This window comes from Camellia sinensis, chromosome 5, assembly GCF_055761805.1.
Source record: "Camellia sinensis isolate YWXY chromosome 5, ASM5576180v1, whole genome shotgun sequence".
In the NCBI taxonomy this organism is placed as follows: Eukaryota; Viridiplantae; Streptophyta; class Magnoliopsida; order Ericales; family Theaceae; genus Camellia; species Camellia sinensis.
This window is the reverse complement of record NC_138965.1, coordinates 90,249,716-90,270,242: the sequence shown is the minus strand read 5'-3', so window position 1 is coordinate 90,270,242 and position 20,527 is coordinate 90,249,716. Positions and strand designations below refer to the sequence as shown.

General features: G+C 37.0%; 1 protein-coding gene across 6 annotated transcripts in view; it reads left to right on the top strand.

Moving 5' to 3' along the window:
* The window catches only part of LOC114268956 (putative disease resistance protein At4g27220), a 32,468-nt gene extending 25,236 nt beyond the window's left edge, over positions 1–7,232 (top strand). For 4 of the 6 annotated variants that reach the window (XR_014329752.1, XR_014329751.1, XR_014329750.1 and 1 more), the window contains 3 exons: positions 5,627–5,671; positions 6,136–6,245; positions 6,324–6,992. The gene's annotated coding sequence lies outside the window, so the exon portion shown is untranslated. Of the gene's footprint in view, positions 1–5,626; positions 5,672–6,135; positions 6,246–6,323 lie in introns of all 6 variants that reach the window. The other 2 variants (XR_014329763.1, XR_014329758.1) reach the window with 1 other exon arrangement.
* Positions 7,233–20,527: the final 13,295 nt, after the last annotated feature.

Below are 20,527 nucleotides of genomic sequence, written 5' to 3'. Positions count from 1 at the left end.
CGCTCTATTGAAAGGCCGGTACAAGGTGAGCAGACTATCCTCCAGTACTTTACCTTTCTTAGAAATAGGTGGAAGTAGCTTGATCACCTTCAGGATTACAAGCCTGTCTGTCCCACTGATTTTGCTAGTTACCGGAAGTTTGTGGTGCAAGAGCGGGTCTTTAAGTTCTTGGAAAGCCTAAATGTGGAGTATGATCCGGTTCGGAGTAGGGTACTTGGCATGGATGTGCTTCCTTCTCTCCAGGAAGCCTTTGCTTTTGTGCAAAATGAGGAGAGTCGCTGTTCTGCGATGCTTCCTTCTGCTATTACTGATCGCGCGGCCTTGGTTTTTGCACCCTCTCGCGATGGTGACCATGTAACTCATGGGTCTCGTCTTTCCTCTGAGAAGGATAATTTGTACTATGATTACTGTCGTCGATCTCGCCACACACGAGAGACTTGTTGGAAGCTGCATGACACTCCCTCTGGTGGCCGAGGCGACCGTCTTGGTACTCGCAGAGGTCGGCCTGGTCCTAGAGGCCGCGGGGCCAATGCACGAGCTCACCTTTCAGACACTGTTAAGCCATCATCTTTTTCTCCAGTTGTCTCCACCGCTGTTGATGTTTCGGGGTTATCTACCTCGGATTTTGAGATTGTTGTTCGCCATTTGCTAGACCGTCGAGCCTCCATTTCTGCTACAGGTGCACCATCTTCTTCCTTTGCCAATTCAGGTAACTTAGTTTCCTCCACATGTGCATTGCTATCTCATATGACTGTACCATGGATTATTGATTCCGGTGCTTCTGACCATATGTCTGGCTCCTCTAATTTATTTTCTGAGTATAACCCCTTCTCAGGTCAGGAAAAAGTCCATATCGCTGATGATATCATTTTGTCTGTGTCAGGAAAATGTTTAATTCATGCCACATCTTCCCTTCCTTTGTCTTCTGTCCTTCATGTTCCCAATTCCAGTGTTAATCTTTTATCTTTGAGTCGTATTACCCATGACTTAAATTGTAGCGTGACTTTTTTTCCTGATCATTGTCTTTTTGAGGACCTTATCACGAAGAAGAGGATTGACAATGGTAGAGAGGAACATGGGCTTTACATTCTGGATCAGACAAACAAGCTGGCTCATTCTTCTATTCAGTTACTATCCACTAAGGACGACATTTGGCTATGGCATCATCACTTGGGACATCCCTCTTTTTATTACTTAAGCATTTATTTCCCTCTGTTTTTTAGACAAATAATGTGTTAGATTTTCAATGTGAGTCTTGTCAACTTGGAATACAACACAGAGCCTATTTTGCTCCTTCTATTAATAAAAGTTTAGTTTCTTTTTCTTTGATTCATTCTAATATATGGGGCCCATCCCATTTTGTGTCTTTAACTGGTCAAAAATGGTTTGTTACCTTCATAGATGATTGTTCCAGGGTCACTTGGGCCTATTTGATGAAAGATAAAAGTGAGGTTTTTTTTGTGTTTCAAAACTTCTATAAAATGGTTTGTATTCAGTTTGGGGCGGTTGTCAAAATTCTATGTTTTGATAATGGAGGAGAGTATATTGACTTTGGTCTTGCCACTTACTTCGCCACACATGGCATTATTCACCAGACTTCTTGCACTAATACCCCTCAATAAAATGGTGTTGCAGAACGCAAAAATCGTCATCTCCTTGATGTCGCTCGTTGTCTATCCTTTGAGATGTGGGTTCCTCGATCCTATTGAGGGGAAGTGATTCTCAATTCCGCTTATTTGATTAATTGTCTTCCTATCCAGGTCCTTCACAAACAAACACCTGCTCAAATTTTGTTCGGGTCTACCTCTTTTGGGTTCTCCATTCCTCTTAAGACTTTTGGCTGTGTTTGCTTTGTCCATAATCATTTACCTACTCGTGGTAAATTGGATCCTAGGTCTCTTAAGTGTGTTTTTTTTATTATTATTCTGCCACCAAAAAGGGTTATAAGTGTTATCATCCTCCCACTCGCAAATGTTTTGTCTCTGTGGATGTCACTTTCTTTGAGTTTCAGCCGTACTTTTCGACCCTCCTGGTCTCACAGTCATCTCTTCATGGGGAGCCTTGGTGTGAAGAAATTCCTGTTCCACTTCCGACAGTGGTTGAACAGATAGAAGATGATGAGCCAGCAGTTGTTGAGGAAAAGGAAGCAGGCAAAGTTTATATCAGGGACAAAGATAGACAGCAAGTTACCTGGATGCAAGAGACTATTTTCCTTCCTCTACTGCCAACTTCTCTGGATGAGTGTCCAGAGTCAACCCTTTCTTCTGAGAGTCCAAGTAATTTTGATTCTAGTGCTTCTATTCCTGTTTTGTCAAATCTTGATGTTCCCATTGCTAATAGGAAGGGGGTTAGGTCATGTACTCAGCATCCTATTAGTAATCATGTCTTTTATTCTCATCTGTCTTCCTCATATAAAGCTTTTCTGTCTAAAGAGTTTTCTATGAATCTACCTATCAATTTTCAGGATGTTCTCTCTATTCCTAAATGGAAACATGCCATGATGGAAGAGATGAGAGCTCTCAGCAAGAATGGCAGTTGAGAGTTAGTGGAGTTACTTAGAAGAAAAAAATCCAATTGGGTGTAAGTAGGTGTACACGGTAAAACACAAAGGAGATGGTTCCATAGAACGGTACAAAGCAAGACTAGTTACTAAGGGCTTCACTCAGACTTATGGGGTGGATTACTATGAGACATTTGTACCGGTTGGTAAGATGAACTCTGTAAGAATCTTACTCTCTCTTGCTGCAAATTTGGATTGGCCACTTCAAATTTGGATTGCCAAAATTGGGTAAGTGGGTGTACACGGTAAAACACAAAGGAGATGGTTCCAAAGGACATTTGGATTGCCAAAATTGGGTGTAAGTGGGTGTACACGGTAAAACACAAAGGAGATGGTTCCATAAAACGGTACAAAGCAAGACTAGTTGTTAAGGGCTTCACTCAGACTTATGGGGTGGATTACTAGGAGACATTTGTACCGGTTGGTAAGATGAACTTTATAAGAATCTTACTCTTTCTTGCTGCAAATTTGGATTGGCCACTTAATTAGTTTGATGTGAAGAATGCCTTCCTTCATGGAGACCTAGCAAAAGAGGTCTATATGGATATTTCTCCTGGTTTTGCGGATGCTAAGTCCAATGGTAAAATACGCAGGCTTCGAAAGTTACTTTATGGGCTAAAGCTGTCTCATGGGACTTGGTTTGAAAGGTTTGCTCAAGCTATGTTGAAATATGGGTTCAAGCAAAGTCAAGCTGATCACACCTTGTTTGTGAAACACTCCTCAGATGGTAAGACCACATATCTTATTGTCTATGTTGATGATATTGTTCTGACAAGAGATGATGTTGAGTAGATTTCTCGTTTGAAAGAATACTTAGCCAAGGAATTTGAAATCAAAGACTTAGCCTATTTGAAGTATTTTTTGGGCATTGAAGTAGCTCGATCCAAGGATGGCATCTTCATATGCCAGCGGAAGTATGTACTTGACTTGCTGAAGGAAACTAGAGTGCTTGGAGGTAGACTATGTGATACACTTCTTGAACCAGGCCAGAAACTGAGTGAGGATCAAAAGGGAGATTCAGTGGACAAGGGGAGATACTAGAGACTAGTGGGCAAGCTCATGTACTTATCCCATTCACGTTAGGACATTGACATTGTTGTGAGCATGGTGAGCCAGTTTATGCATGCTCCTAGAGCTTCTCACTTGGAGGCAATTATGAGAATCTTGAGATATCTGAAGTCTTCTCCTAGGAAGGGTCTCTATTTCTCTAAACATGGTCATCTCAGTGTGGAGGCATTTACTGATGTAGATTGGGCCGGATCAGTCACTGACAGACGATCAACTTCCGAATACTGCACATTTGTTGGTGGCAACCTAGTAACATGGCGAAGCAAGAAACAGAATGTGATTGCTAGATTTAGTGCTGAGGCAGAATTCAGGACTATGGCTCAGGGTGTATGTGAGTTACTCTAGATTAAACTATTGTTGGATGACTTGGGAATCCATCAGACTGACTTCATGCAACTATACTGTGACAACAAGGCCGCAATCAACATAGCTCATAATCCAGTTCAACATGATAGAACTAAGCATGTGGAGATTGATAGGCACTTCATCAAGGAAAAACTCTCTAGTGGCATCATATGCATTCCTCTTGTGAAGACTGGAGACCAACTAGCCGATGTTCTTACCAAGGGGCTAGGGAGCAAACTATTTCATGGCATTCTCAACAAACTGGGCATGAGAGATATTTTTGCACTAGCTTGAGGGGAGTGTTGGAATAGGAAATAAGTGATTGTATTTTATTATTTTTATTTATTCCTTTGATTGGTGTAATGGGTTGACCCATATTATGGCACTCTTGTAATTATTCAGTATTATTAATATAAAAGGGAATGAAGTCTAACTCATTCTGTAATTCCTTCTCTTCTCTAAACTAGCAGGTATTTCTTGGCATCATGTGTAGTTTGTCTATCATATTGCCATAGTTGGCCAAGTAAGATGTGACAAACATCCAGAGGCATGATATCATACCACACGTAATCAAAGTACTTCTTATGAATAGAGAAGTCTACCAAATACCTCTTGTACACCTTTATTTCATGATCTTTCTTAATCCAAGAGACTTTGTAAAGATGAGGATGATTTTCAACCTCAATGTTCAACTTGTCAACCACCTCTTGAGAAACCACATTCTTACAACTTCCTGCATCAATGACCATGCTACAAACTCTACCACCAATGTTGCAAATTAGTAGTATATAAAACATTATTCCTCAACCAATTTTCTTCATTTGTTGGCTTAGGCACAAATAGATTCTTCCTCATCATAAGAGCCAGGGTTTCCTCTTCAACAAAATCACCTCCAATTAACCCCAATCATTGATTCACTAAAACATATTGTACACTATCAAACATAATAAAACCCAGTGAGCGATTGCCTCATCACCTCACCTCACCTCACCTCACGTCTTGGTGCCTTGACTTGCCTCACCTTTTAAAACACAGGTCCACTCAAAGTAGAGCCACCTCTAACATTTGTTGAAGAACCGACCTTGAAAGTACTTGGGGCTTTAGACGGTTTTTAATTTGGTTTTGTAGGGCTTTTAGACAAGGTGAATTTTTTTTTTTTTTTTTCAACTGAACCTTTTGACAAATATCTAAGAGGATAAAATTTTAGGCCTTTGAAACATTGGGTCCTTAGACAAGTGCCTCACTCACCTGAGGGATGGGTCAGCATTGACCAAGGTAGGATGGTGAGATCCTTCTTTTTTTCTCTACCCTCACAATATGGTAGTAGAAGAAAAGAGTGCTATAAAAAAAATCGTACTCCTTGGCTGGCCATATATGTGCTTACATAAGTACTAGGGCCTAATCCATGTAGGTTGGGATTGGGACTTCTAATGTCCCTCTAAAAGCTAGATATAAGTGGAGTCTACACCTTATAAGGATAAAGTTACCAATTAATTGCAATTGCACTCTAGTCTTCAAAGATTTAATTATTTATTATTAATAAAATCTATGTGCCACATTACACACAATGCAAGTTCACCCTAACTTTTTATGCTTCATAGGTTTTTACTTTGTCTGATACTGCAAACTGTCTTTGATTTTATTCCTGTACAGGTGCTCATATGTTCCAGAGATGGGAATATTTATTCGTTTGAATTGGTAAGATCTAGCATTGACATCTTTTTACTTTCTATTTCAGTGATCATCATCTACTACCTTGCATACAGAATCCATTAATTTTGTTGGTTTTGTACAACTATTTGGAATATAGCTCATGCTTGAAATTAAAATCATGGAATAAAATATGTTTTCTTAATTTTTACCTAAGGATGCATTTTCAATTAATTTGCACTAGGACCTTCAAAATGTTCATTGTATATTTAGAAGACATGAAGGATAATAGATACAGTCAAGGATGGATATGGGGGGGCGACCGCACCCCAAAAAATTTGAAAAACATCATATATTATATTAGAAAATTTAAAATTATAACATTTCCGCACCCCCATAGTGATAATCTCGAATTCGTCCTGGATACAGTCCATTGATACTTTACATATGATGTCTGAACATTTTGGCAGAGGTATAGCAAAGGAACACTATTTTGGTTTCATTTTATGTAGGAAAAGGGAGATCTACTCTGGGAATACAATGTTGGAGTTCCAATTACGTCATCCGCTTATGTTGATGAAAACTTACAGTTGGTATCTACCTCCTCTCTTATTTTAGATAGGTATGTAAACTACACTAAATTGATTGGATTATTTTAATATTCTTTTTATTTTGGTGACATAACCACTTTCTCTTTCAGGTTAATTTGTGTGTGTGCAAGTTCTGGAAGTATATATTTGCTTCGTATTCCCTCGGATTGTGTTGGAGAACTAAACAGTGTGAGGAAAGATGTGGTACAGGAATTTGCTAGGCTGGACCTCCAAGGAGACATTTTTTCTTCTCCAGTGATGATTGGTGGCCGGATTTTTGTTGGTTGCAGGGATGATTATGTGCACTGCCTGGGGTTTGAGACCTGAATTTCAATGGAAGTATAAAGAAGTTGAGGACCTCTGATATCTTCCTTCCATATTTTGCTACTTTGATTCCATGAATTTGAATTCAAATTCAACTTTGGCCTGCAATTCCACACCAAAAGCGCTCATAAATTTCAGTGGCAGTGTGCTGCGTTGCCATGGACTCTGTACTACAAAATGTTGCCATGCCAATTCAAACTGAGTAATTTCTTGAAAAAGTTTCAGATGAGTTCACAACATTGGCGAGTCTAGAGCCATTCAAAGCTACATGTTTACTGTTGTACCAGCTGTGACTACAATGCCCATGTGGATTGTGTGATTTCTGGCCATAAAGATGGCATTTGGAGACACGGGATGAAAGATGGGGCCTGAAAATTCTAGCAGCACCCAACACCATTTGAACTGCTCATTCAAGGACTCCCAAGCTTGTTATGGCAGTTGCAACTAGAGTTGTTTAAAATTGTTAAAATCGCATCAATCTACATCAATCCGCACACTCTAACTGTTAACTGCGGTTTAAACTTTAAAATTTATAATTTACCAACCAAACCACCCCGCTCTACTATAGTTAATATATATATATATATATTTTAACGTCTAATGAAATATCATTGTAAAAATGAGTGTGAGAGAGATTTAAGATATGAAATTTATCACAAATTAACGGTTATATATATGAAACATATTATGTAAAATTATTTTGTATTATATATCTAAAAAATATTATACAAATTAGTGTTATATATTATACAAATGTATGATAATTAGTTAGAATATTTTAATCTGTCAAAAACCGTCCAAAACGCAATTTGTTAATTCGCTAATCCGTCATTCGGTTTGTAATTTTACTCTCAAACCTTTCAAACCGCAACATGCACACCCTCAGTTGCAACAATCATCTTATGGCCTCGTTTGGGAGGTTGGCTAAGGTTAAAATATTTGTGTTTGGAAAGAGTTGGATTTTTTTTGTAATTATATGTGATTTTGTAAGAAAAAAAAAAAAGATTGAGTTTGATGTGATATTTTATCTTATTAAATATTTTAACACATTTTACTATTTTATAGATTTTAGCCCCCCAATAAATAAATAAATAAATAAAATCCTTTCCCAAACACCCCATATTCAAACCCATTTTTGCTCAATGTGACTGTTTTGTCAAATCGTGCAGGGTTTGTTTTGCAGATAAAACTACATTTCTTGTAAGACTCTCACCCTAGTTCTGTGGTTATCCTTTGACCAGACATTTTTCCCTTCTGTTTTTTTTCATTGGCACTGGTGTATAGAGATTTGTCAGTATAATATAACCTTCGTTGATATGAGCCATTTGTCTAATTTGTGTAAACTTTCCAAACCATTCTTTCTCTCTCAGAGTTGTGGAGACATGATTGGTATGCACTGCATGCTCACTGAATTATTATGCAAGGGATTAACATGCAAACAATACACTTTTGAGCTTTATGTCATTTTACTGTGTCTGTTGTGTACTTTCAGACTTGGGAGAACCAAAATCCCCTAACTTGATTTCTGTTGGTGCGAGCAACTTGTGTTAACACTAATCCACTGTTGCAGCCAAATCACGACCCTTTCTTAAGAAATGCTCTTTGATATTCCTCCCATAATGGAACTGGAAACACTTTTACTGACAAAATACGCAAAGGACAAACATATCATGAATTGTCCTTGCGACCTTAAGGTTGGACTTAACAACTAGAAAGTACTGTGTGTGCCTTTACAACCAACAAAAACAAATTTTGATTATTCACGAAGAAAACATTAGACAATGTGAGCTTTTGGCCAATTTTCACTTAAAATATTTCATTTTTTTTTTTTTGCGGTGGAGGGATAAAAATTAACTCATGTGATGTGGTCCATCCAATGCTTATATAGAAATAGAATTAAGATAATAAAACAGTATCTTACAATACAATTTGCCAAGTTACCCTAGCGTACATGCATCAGATGAGTTTTGAACCATACAAGTGACTAATTTTCATTGGATCAAATTAGTGATTTAAGCTCATTGGACAAAATGAGTGGCAAATTAGCATATATAAAGGGATACAATCTTCGACTCCCAGGAAGGGATGCCTAAACTATTATATTTATTTATTCAGCTTTATTTAGATATATGCTATCTAACCTGATCGTTGGAGTGCTCTCTGACCGGCAACCGTCGGGGGCACTAATTGTTGAATTTTTATTTATTTATTTATTTATTTTTATTTTTTTTTTGCAGATTCAGAATGGTGGAGCTCAATTTTTTGTTAACTTCTCAATTAATATATGTGAGACAATTTTTGCCTTCACAATTGAGATTAACTGAGAAAATAACAAGATACCATTCTGAATTTCTGTCGATTATCAATATAAAGCAAAATGATCATGGACACGGTATAAAAAGCATAGCCGAGCTGAAGGCCTCTTCTCTCCTACACTGAGCTAATATTTGCATGCATTTATATATCTATCTCATAAAAAGCTTTATGACTTCTTTGGCTCAAAAATAATATATTGTTGTTAGACCCATGACTAGGTTTCCACACTCTCTCTCTCTCTCTCTCTCTCTCTCTCTCTCTCTCTAGGAGTATTCTCAGCTTAAAAAAAATGACAAAGTTAGATCATGAAAAAATTAATAGCTTGTGGTAATGCTTTGATTGGCTATGTATGAGGCTAGAATATATATATATATATATATATACAAAACTCGATAAATTGGGCAACTTTAATTAGCATGGGTGGACCATGAAGATGTGAATTTTATTGAAGTATTTTGCATGAAGATACCTTGATACACCATGATTGGAGAAATTATAGAATATTTTCGGAATACTATGTGTCTATACTTCTTAACTAATTATTATTCAATATACTCCATCATGCTCTTCAATCACTCAATATAATATCTCACCTATGCACCTTCTCCACCAATCATAATACTTTAAAATATCACATGTCTATACTTTGTAATTACTGAATAATTACCCCATAATTGGGTTAATATCAAGAGAAAAGGACAAGTCAACCAATTGTTTCGGTAAGCCAAAAACCAGAGTGTCAAGACCCAAACGGCAACCTTGCCGAAGTGATGCTCAGCCTAAAGAAGTTGTTAATTTGTTCCGCGATACCACTCTCTCCACTGAAGTTGTTCGGGAATACCATTATCTTCTTGGAGGCACCGACACAATGTAAAAAGATCATTTTGGCAAAGGGCATCAATGCCTCCTGCAACAAATAGCCGAATGGCCAAGTTGCCACTCACCATTGCCCCAAAACAAGGGCTGTCGAACATTCCGGTCATCGCCGAACAAGCACAAGCTTAATGTGAAAATGGGCAATCAGGTCATACATGACTCTTGTTAGAATATATAATATATTATGTTAGTATAATATTATGTATATTATTATGTTTAGCTTTAGCTTTGATAATTAGTATAGCTTTAGCTTTCATAATTAGTGTAGAATTAGCTTTCATAATTAGCTTGCTTTAGCTTTATGCTTTCGGTGGCTCTCTCTCTATAAGAAGAGAGCTAGGCTCCCTTTGTAAATCAATCCATGAAATACACATTTCATTTATTCACTTGTTCTCTCTCTCTATCAATTTTATCTTACATGGTATCAGAGCTAGGTTAACAATCTAGTCATTTTGCTTCATCGGCGGGCGGCAGCCTCGCCTTGGCCGCCCGCCGGACCTCTACACATACCTTCACTCCGCTGTCATAAATTCCATAACTGAACTGAACTCTTGTCTCTCTGAGGGAATAATCAACACCTTCACACCAGTGAGGCCGTGGATATGGATCGCAGGTCCGTCTATGTTGTAGCTTTATCTGCATTGTCGTCGCCGGCGTTGGAGGTCAATCTCCGGTCACACCTCCTGTGGTGTCCGCTCCGCCGGTTTCAGCTCCACCACCGGCCACTCCACCTCTGGCTACTCTATCACCAGCTACTCCGGCCGGCAACATTGCCTTCACTGTCCGCTGGAGTTTTCAATACACACACACCACACATAAAGCTACACACCATTCACACGGCGCACACACACACCATACACTCACCATGCACACTGGTACACTCAAGAAACACTCACACACAGGCACTGATCTCTCTCTCCACACTCAGAACATCCACTCTCTCTCTCGGCTACATATACAGATACACACACACCACACGGGGGACACACGGACCAGACACACATGAAGATGGACAACAAAACAGAGCTCTCTCTTCTCTCTCTAAATTCCTACATGAAGATGGACAACAAAACAGAGCTCTCTCTTCTCTCTCTAAATTCCTAGGCTGTTCTATCCCACCTCTCTCTCTCTGATCATACACAGACCCAGCATGCATGGATACTACCTACACACAACACCGTGCACACACATTCTGGGTTTTGACCATTGACACCATTGCCTGCCACAGACTGAACCAAAAAAAAAAAAAAAAAATCCCACTACCCAAAAGCAGCTCCTCAAACATGGCTTTAACAACAATATTAGATGCCCAACATGTGTAGTGGCGGGCCCCATCTCCAATCAAACCACTATGCAAAACCCATTGCTGGTAGTGTGCAAAAAGAAAATCCAAACTATGGGCTGGTGTTTTTGACCAAAACCGTGGACCCACAAGTGTATGCCTCCACCCATAGAAACAGATTTTCTATCTCCCTTTAAACCCCCTCTTTTCCTTTTTTATTTTTATTTTAATATTGTCCACTCACTCTTCTTTTATTTAAACATAAAACCACTCTTATCTTCTTTTTTTTTTTTTATTCCATTCTCCCAACACACCCAGCCTCCTCTGATTTTTACTTTCTTTATTATATATATATATATATATGTTTATATATTATCCTTCCACACCAGGCCTCAGAAACCACCTCTGATTTTTCATATCTTTATTTTATTTCATTCTACACAAAAACCAAAACAACCACAAAAAAAAAAAAAAAAAACACAAATTCAATACCACCTCCCTGATTTTTCTACTCCAACAACCTTGTACCATTCTTGCCATCCAGCTTGCACAACACCCTTGTTTTATTCCTATCATAGATCCACCCCGCTCACAGTTATACACCACACAAAAAAAAAAAAAAAACAAAAAAAAAAAAAAACACCTTTCTACCATTTTTTTTTTTTTTCACATCTTCACTCTGTGTTGAGCTATTTTGCTCCCCTTTATCAATCTCTTTGTTTCAACCTCAAATAGGTTTCTATCTTCACACCTATTTGAGTTTGAGGGGGGGTTATACATATATCATGGTGAGCATGGTTATATACCATGGGAACCACCCAAGCCACCCCATGGCGCACTCCCTAAGTCGCCTCCTCGGTGCACCACCACAGCTTCTACAACGGTCCGGCATGACCCCGTAAACTGTCCCGACATTGATTCCGGTCAGCTTCTACAACCGTCCGGCATGACCCCGTAAACTGTCCCGACATTGATTCCGGTTAGCTTCTACATCGGTCCGGCATGACCTCGTAAACTGTCCTGCTACAACGGTCTGACATGACCATACAGTGTCTTCACCAACAGTCCGACACGACCATACAGTGTCTACTATCCTCTTTTATTTTATGTATTAGTTTATCTTCATGTTTTATTCCTTTCCAAACTCAAGTTGGTTTTACCTATCCTCCTTGAGTTTGAGGGGGGATGTTAGAATATATAATATATTATGTTAGTATAATATTATGTATATTATTATGTTTAGCTTTAGCTTTAATAATTAGTATAGCTTTAGCTTTCATAATTAGTGTAGAATTAGCTTTCATAATTAGCTTGCTTTAGCTTTATGCTTTCGGTGGCTCTCTCTCTATAAGAAGAGAGCTAGGCTCCCTTTGTAAATCAATCCATGAAATACACATTTCATTTATTCACTTGTTCTCTCTCTCTATCAATTTTATCTTACAACTCTAATGAAAACACACACACACACATATTTCAATTGAAAATGTAGAAATCACTTGTTGGAAAGCACTGAGAGATGTCGATCAAACTCTTGGCAAAGCTGAAGACCAAAGATGTGTTGTAGAAATATACCTACATTCATATGTTTTTTCTTTCTTTATTTATGTAAATGCACACCATTTTTGCATGTGTGGCTTTCATTTGTATACTATTTTTGTTGGCAACAGTATTGCAAGTGCAGAAAAGTTTTCTTGGCGAAGCCAAACAGCCAAGAAGAGTTACCGATCAAGTGCTTTCTGTAAACAAAGAGCCAAGAGCAGTTAATGGTGCGCTCGGTCGAAATCTTGATAGTTGGTGTCACGTCAATCGGAATTGACAGAACACAGCCATTGAGCAACAAAAATAATATTTATATGCATTTCTGCATGTTTGGCCTTATAAATTAAAAATTGACATGTATTACTATTCTTGATATAACCGATGAATTATATAATCAACGATTTTCGTACTTATCTTAGTTTTTTTAGTATTAAGAATAGCCACTATAGCTAAATACTATCACACTTTTTAAGTATTTGTAGGATGGTACTTTTTCATGTCACATTTCATAAAATGTTTGATTCACTTTCTTTCGAGTATTTTATTGAGAATACAATTACTAGAAAATAATGCTTCCTCCTACAAATTCTGAACTAATCCAAAACTTATTAACATGGTATTTATCATTTCTTTTAAAGTTTTATTTTTTCTTTTAACAATACTATTTTGTTGAGGTGAGTAAGAAGTGGCGGTTTGATGAATTATTACATGTTTTTTACAAAAATCACCAAAAGGTGATTCATATTTACCACCTCTATCACTTCTTAGAATTTTAATTTTCTTACCAAGTTGATTTTCAACTTCATTCTTATATTAAATGAAAGTTTTCAAAGTTTCATTCTTAGTTCGAATATCTAATATAGTCATTTATAAAAGTGATAAAATATATTTTTTTCCATCTCTAGTTTGAATTGATTTAAAATCACAAATCTCACTATGAATTAATTTAAGTGGTTTTGTATTTCTTTCAATAAGATGAAAATGAATTTTTGTTAATTTTGCCTCAATACAAATTTACATTTATGATTTAGATCAATTTCAAATTTAGATAAACATTGCACATTAATTAATCTATGCAAAGATCCATAATTAACATGTCCTACTTATGCAAGTAAAAAGAAAATGTATTTTTATTAATAATAGAAAGTACAACAGTCATTACATTCATTTTAAAAAAGCCATCAGTCATGTAACATTTTCTTACATACATTCTGTTTTGGTAAATATAAATTTGTTACTCTAAAAAACTAGCCTAAACCCAGTTTTTCTCAATAGAGATACGGAGACAAGATTCTTACGAATGTTTGGCACATGCAGCACATTGTTGAGCGCGAATTCCTTCCAGACGTCATCTTTAAAATAACCTATCCTTGTCCTTCAACTTTAGAAGTCGAGGAGTTGCCCATGAACAGTTGTTTTCCATTTTCCATCACAAAATAGGAGGATAACATCTTTTTGTCAGCATAGATGTGACGAGTGGCGCCAGTGTCCACTCATCATTCTTTGAGATTTCCAACAAGGTTAGCCATGGAGATAACTGTGAGAACCCGAATATAAAAATTAAGTAAATAATTAAATAATAATTTTACAATCTCAAATATTTTATTATGAATCTTTAAGTGCAAATTAAATATTATTAGAGGATCTTTTAATTAATTTTAAACCTAAAATAAATTTATGGTGAAAGTCATTGATTGAGAAGCAAGATTTATTATTAAAAAAAAATAAATAGAGAAGAGGGTGTGACTTGAACTCTAGACCACAAAATTAATAAGTTAGACTCTTACCATTTGAATTGCATGTAACTTATATATGTATTTTGTATATTTATCTATCTATTTGACCTAAGTGTGCCCACAACTAGTATAAAATAAAATAAACACAAACCCTAACTCTTGTTATAATTGTTTTCCACAACACTAGCAACCCTAGCAGCCGTGGGTTTATGAAGAAAAGAGAGGGGTTTTTCAATCATCAAGATTATTGTTGTAGCCAAGAAGGAGAGCTTTGGGTGTGTTGTGCTGTGTGGCTTCCTAAGTTTTCTTCTCTTCTTTCTTTGTTCTTTATCCTAATAATATTGTTATTTAATTCATTGATGGAGAGATTGTAGGTGTATGTATTTTGTGTATATATATATGCTGTTAAGAAATCTAAGGAGTTAAATTCATGTATAAAGAATCGGTGTGAATCTTAGTCCAAAAAATTCTGCACATAATCGCTAACTTTAAAAATCAAGAAACCATATCAAACGGATGAATTTTAATCTGAAATTTTTACAGTAGATCAATTACACATTGAATTGCATATCTGAATTTTCTCATAATTTTTGGGAGTCGAAATCCATATAAATTGAGGTATTCAAATCTGTCCAGGAAACCAGTCCAAAACAGTAAATTCGGGATTGTTGTTCTCTTTGGGTATAAATCCAAAAATTATCAAATTAGTGTCATTAGAACCGGTTACGAGTCTAGTTTCATACGTTTTTGGCCTTGCATTGATTGCTCGTGTATATTAAGAGAACCGTCAATTTCTTTAAAGTGCTGCAAAAAACAACCTGTTTGGATATAATAAATTGTAGAAAATTATTTTGATAAGCAAATCAAGTGAAACCAATTGGGTTTGAAACTTAAGATATATTAGATTATATCTGGAGGTTATTGGAATATTTCGAATAGCGTGGAGTGGGTTTTGTAATTTTCAAAGTTAGCGAATAGATTGGGAAAACTTGTTTAAAACACTGTTTCATCTTAAAGTTATTTTTAGTTAAGTTTCGATCGGAATCTATGTCTTGGGTGATTTTAGACCTTGAAGAATATGAACTTAGGTAATATTTAAGAGTAACAGTGAGTTGGGTTTAGCCGTGTTAGTGCGTTTTAGTTTGAGGTTACTTAGTTCCTATTTTTTTTAGTATTTTTAAATTAGTTGTGACGCGTAGTTTTTATACTTGGTTCAGGCCACTAGTTGGACTTTTACATTCTATTCGAGGATTATATTATTTCGTTTCCAGGTGAGTAGTTTCATGCTACATATTTATATAAATGTTCCCCTACCTTGAACTATTGGAAAATTAAATTGTTGTTTTAAGACTAAACTGTTTTGATAAATTATTATATTATTAATGGAATCAAATTATTTCTAAAACATGTGTGAACTTGGCATACTGTAAACTATTTGTTTTGGTCTCATGTTTATAATGATGAACTACCATGTTTTGCAAAACTGATGTGTATTGATTATTGGGACCATGTGTGTATTTAGTCCAGGGAAATTATTCCACTGTGTGTGGTGACTCTGGCCACTAGGGAACAGATCCGGGTTAGGCCGTGATGACTCTAGTGCTCAACGATTGTAAGGAAAAGACCTTTAAAAACAACTAGGTGACCTTCAATCGGATCGTCTTTGAGAAAAGGCCCAGGTGTCACCCTGAGGATGACTCTTAGTTCGGTATTGGATCCAACGAGGCTTATAGCCTGAGAATTGTGTGGCAGATTATTTGTTTTTACTGGTACCCAGAAAATTATTGGTGTTCATGTTATAATCTGTTTTAAGTGGAAAATGTTGTTTATCATGTTCTTGCGAGACATGAGTATTTTAAGTGTTGAACTGTGGAACCTTCTTTTTGAAACAGATTGTATTTACCAAACTGTATGCCAATTTAGTTTCTGTGATATATATCTTATTTTGGAATTGAACCCTGTTTTGAAAATTGTATTTACTATCCATGTTGCTACTCACTGAGCTATCAGCTGACTTAGTTGTTTACCATTTCTAGGTGTTAGAAGGACTTAGAGTGGACTCATGGCGTAGCGGGGACTCAATTGCATGGACCTCTAGGGCATTCCTTTAGTTTAGAGTGTTATGTCAAGTTTGTGCATATTTATATTTATTCTTATCGAAGTTCATTTAGGATTATTTTTGATATGTGGGTTGATTATGTCCCATAAGTTTGGATGGCTTTTGATTACGGTTGATTTTGCCGTTTATAATTGTGGCATGTCTGGATTGAGTTTTGGTTATTTATTATTGGACTATTGTTCAGTTGTTCAATGTGATTGGATTCGTGTTTAAGCTTACGTGTGCCTTGGGCTAAGTCCCTGTGGGCCACGGCCGGTCATGCCCGGATTTGGGGTGTGACAATTGTGGTATCAGAGCTATAGATTTATCAAGTTACATACCTTGCATTTCATCATTTAGACGAGGTCCGGGTCCCTATAGTCCTTAGTAGTGTTTGGTTAAGTTAGTTTTGTTTAAGCTTGTGTTGAGTCGTTCTTGATTTCATTTTGAAGGTTAAGAGTTGGCACCTAGATATCTACACTGATTGTCTATTCCTAGTGAGCCTTTGATGTTTGTATTACCTTGTCTACTCCATTAGGTGGAATAGTAATATTGGGAGAAACAATGGTGTTAGGAGGTGATTGTAGATCTTGTGAGATAGAGATGGATGGTAGAATTTTTCCAGTGGATTTGATTTCTTTAGAGATGAAGGATTTTTATGTGATTTCGGGGATGGATTGGTTGACCGAGCATCATACCTCTGTTGATTGTTTTAGAAAGATGGTAGTTTTTGCTATGTTGGGACAACTTGAGTTTTTCTTTTAGGGAGATAAGAAAGGGTCTTCTATCTGTTTTACTTCTTCCCTTTAGGCTAACTGAATGTTGAGAAAAAGGTATCATGGTTACTTAGCTTGTGTGGTGAGTATTGAACTGCCATAATGGAAGTTAGAGGAGTTGCCTGTAGTGAGTGATTGTGTTGATGTTTTTCTAAAGGATCTACCTAGATTTCCTCTAGATCGTGAGGTAGAATTTTCCATTAACTTGGTCCCTGACACAACACTTATTTCTAAAGTGCCCTATAGAATGGCGCCGTTGGAGTTGAGAGAGTTACAAACTCAGTTATAGGAGTTGTTAGACAAAGGTTTTATTAGGCCTAGCATGTCACCTTGGGGAGCACCTATGTTATTTGTGAAGAAGAATGATGGGTCTATGAGATTGTGTATTGATTATGGGGAACCGAACAAAGTCACAATGAGAAATAGGTGTCCTTTGCCATGTATTGATGACCTATTTGACCAATTGTAGGGAGCTTAGATATTCTCCAAGATGGACTTGAGGTCAGGCTATCACCAGTTGAAAGTAAGGGATGAGAATGCTCCTAAGACCGCTTTTAGAACCCGTTATAAGCATTATGAGTTCTTGGTGATGCCTTTTGGTCTCACAAATGCAACAACCGCATTCATGGATTTGATGAATAGAGTATTCAAACCCCAACTAAATAAATTTGTGGTAGTGTTTATTGATGACATCCTAATTTATTCGAGTAAAGAGAAGCATGAGCAGCATTTGAGGGTAGTACTACAGATCCTCAGGGAGAAGAGATTGTGTGCAAAATTTAAGAAGTGTGAATTCTAGTTGAGCAGTGTATCCGTTTTGGGTCATATGGTGAGTAAAGATAGGGTATCTGTGGATAGCACAAAGGTGGTAGAAAATCGTTGATTGGCCACGACCTACTTCTGTGATAGAGGTACGTAGCTTTCTAGGGTTTGCTGGATATTATAGACAGTTTGTGGAAGGATTCTCTTGTATTGCTTTGCCATTTATAAACCTCACTAGGAAAGAGGTAAAGTTTGAGTGGAATGATGATTGTGAGTGTAGCTTCCAAGAGTTTAAACAAAGGTTGATATTAGCTCCAATCCTTGCCTTATCTACTAATGGTGGTGGTTTTCTGATTTATAGTGATGCTTCACGATAGGGTTTAGGATGTGTGCTCATGTAACATGGGAAGGTGATTACTTATGCGTCACGATAGTTGAAAGTACATGAGAGAAATTATTCTATGCATGACTTGGAGTTAGTAGCAGTGATTTTCGCTCTTAAGATTTGGCGACATTATTTATGGAGAGTCATGTGAGATTTACACTAATCATAAGAGTTTGAAGTATATTTTCACACTAAAAGAACTAAATTTGAGGCAAACAAGATGGCTTGAGTTACTAAAAGATTACGATGTGAATATTTTGTATCATCCGGGAAAGGCAAATGTGGTGGTAGATGCCTTGAGTAGGAAAGTAGCAGTCGGAGATGTAGCTGCTTTGTCTATTGAGAGTTGTTTGCTGGAAGACATGAGATGTTTGAGGCTTGAGGTTGTTACACCTGGTGATATGGCTTATTGTAGTCAATTGATAGTTCAGCCAACCTTGAGAGAACGGATTCGTTTAGCATAGGTGATTGACCCCCAGTGTGAGCGTATTAAAGGAGAGATGGCAGAGGGTAAGAATGCAGACTTTGTGGTTAGTGATGACGGGTTGCTTAGATTCCGTAGCCGAATTTGTGTTTCTGTTGGTGGTGATCTGAGGAAGGAGATTATGGTAGAGGCACATAGTTATAGTTCTAGTTATAGCATTCATCTTGGAAGTACTAAGATGTATCGGGATCTTTATGAACATTTTTGGTGGAATGGTATAAAGGGAGATATTGCAGAATTTGTGGCTCAGTGTTTGGTGTGTCAACAAGTTAAAGTAGAATATTAGAAACCTGCGGGGAAACTACAACCCTTACCTATACCAGAGTGGAAGTGGGATCATATTACCATGGACTTTGTGTGTGGTTTACCTTGTACTAGTAGTAATCACGATGCAGTTTGGGTTGTTGTTGATAGATTAACCAAGTCAACACATTTTATTGCAGTTCGGATGAACTATTCTCTAGCTCGATTTGCACAGTTTTTTGTGAAGGAGATTGTTAGATTGCATGGTGCACCTGTGTTAATAGTGTCAGATCGGGACCCTCGTTTTGTGTCTAAGTTTTGGGGTGCGTTACAGTCAGTTATGGTTACTTGGTTAAATTTTAGTTCAGCTTATCACCCTTAGACAGATGGGGTATTGGAGAGGACAATTCAAATCATTGAGGATATGTTGAGGGCTTATGCTTTGGAGTGGAGAGGTAATTGGGATGATTATTTGCCGCTCATGGAGTTTGCGTATAATAATAGTTATCATTCTAGTTTGGGAGTAACGCCTTATGAGGCTTTGTATGTGAGGAAGTGTAGGTCTCATTTGTGCTGGTATGAGGTTGGTAAGAGGCAAATGTTGGGACTTAATTTGGTGGAGGATGCTACACAAAAAATTATCACCATTAGAGAGAGATTATTGACTGCTTAGAGTAAACAAAAAAGTTATGTTGATCATCGTAGGAGAGATTTAGAGTTTCATGTGGGGGATATGGTATTCTTGAAAGTATCACCATGGAAAGGATTCATCAGGTTTGGAAAGGAAGGAGAGTTGAGTTCTAGATACATTGGACCATTTGAGGTATTAGAGAAGGTTAGTGAGGTTGTGTACCGTGTTGTTTTACCCCCTAGGTTGGCAGGAGTGCATAATGTGTTTCACGTGTCTATGCTGAGGAAATATGTGCACAGTCCGTCGCATGTGTTAGATTATGAGCCGCTTCAGATTAGAAAGGATTTTTTCGTATGAGGAGATACCTGTTCAGATTTTGGATTCGAAAGAGAAAATGTTGCGTACAAAGGTCATTAAATTGGTTAAGGTACTGTGGCGTAATCATCTAGTTGAAGAGGCGACTTGGGAATGCGAGGACGAGATGCGCGAGAAGTACCCACATCTATTCTCATGATTTACTCAGGTTAGTTTCGAGGACGAAACTTTTTTTTAGTGGGGGAGAATGTGAGAACCCGAATATAAAAATTAAGTAAATAATTAAATAATAATTTTACAATCTCAAATATTTTATTATGAATCTTTAAGTGCAAATTAAATATTATTAGAGGATCTTTTAATTAATTTTAAACCTAAAATAAATTTATGGTGAAAGTCATTGATTGAGAAGCAAGATTTATTATTAAAAAAAAAAAATAGAGAAGAGGGTGTGACTTGAACTCTAGACCACAAAATTAATAAGTTAGACTCTTACCATTTGAATTGCATGTAACTTATATATGTATTTTGTATATTTATCTATCTA